The following is a 945-nucleotide window of genomic DNA, read 5'->3' as shown; positions in this document are numbered from 1 at the left end:
AGTCCACCCAAGCCACCATAGACCCATATTCTGACACCAACTTGAACAACTATGCTTGCCATGATTTTGACCTCGTGATAGCTAGCATGCCAGGTAGGAGCAGCGTCAAGAAGCCCGACCTAAAGGGGTCATCACCGTCAAAGGCAACTTCGAGCAAGCCTACTACTACGAGCAAGACTGTGTCGCCCAGGTGGCCACACTCATCGCCCCCTATGCTCTCAATAGCCCACGTCGCGACACAGAATGGGAACTAGTTGAGGAAGCGACCAAGGCAATGGTGGTGCTCGATCGACTGAGCATTGATGAGGTGGCCAACACTCCTAGCGATAGTGGTGGCTCGGCTGGGCCCTTGTTGGTATAAATTAACACACATAGATAAATATGCAAGCGCATGGATACCGCTGTAGCTTTCACCAAGAAGTATTCCAAGTATCATATCCACAGGGGAACGTGTGAGACTAACTACGATCTAACTTAACTAATGGTAGCAACAAGGTTAGGATAAACAGGAGCGTAGAAAGGATAACTAAGGTTCTCTAATTCTGACTTCGGTAATCTATCTTCTACTATTCAACCGGTGACATTACTAAGGGAAAGACACCAGCAGAGGATGCTTTCCTTCATAACTAGGTCATACTTGGCCTACAAATGGGAGGTGGACTACAAAGGATTCAACGAGGCTATAAGAGTCACCCTAGTGAGCTACCACTGATCTAAAATGTAGGGTGCATCCACGATTAACCCTAGTCTAAGCACTATACTTACACTTACAATTAATACTTTACTCCCTCTAGAACAGGAATAAAGCACTCAAAAGAATCGTGAACCTAAAGAATAATATAAACAAGATGCTTACTTGAATTAGAAGTTGATGACCAGAGGAATCACAGAAGCAAGCTTAAGTAGAACTTGGATTCGCCAAGGTACAAGCCGTAGAGAGAGAGA

This window comes from Miscanthus floridulus, chromosome 18 (assembly GCF_019320115.1).
Source record: "Miscanthus floridulus cultivar M001 chromosome 18, ASM1932011v1, whole genome shotgun sequence".
Lineage (NCBI taxonomy): Eukaryota > Viridiplantae > Streptophyta > Magnoliopsida > Poales > Poaceae > Miscanthus > Miscanthus floridulus.
Note: the sequence above shows the minus strand (reverse complement) of the source record.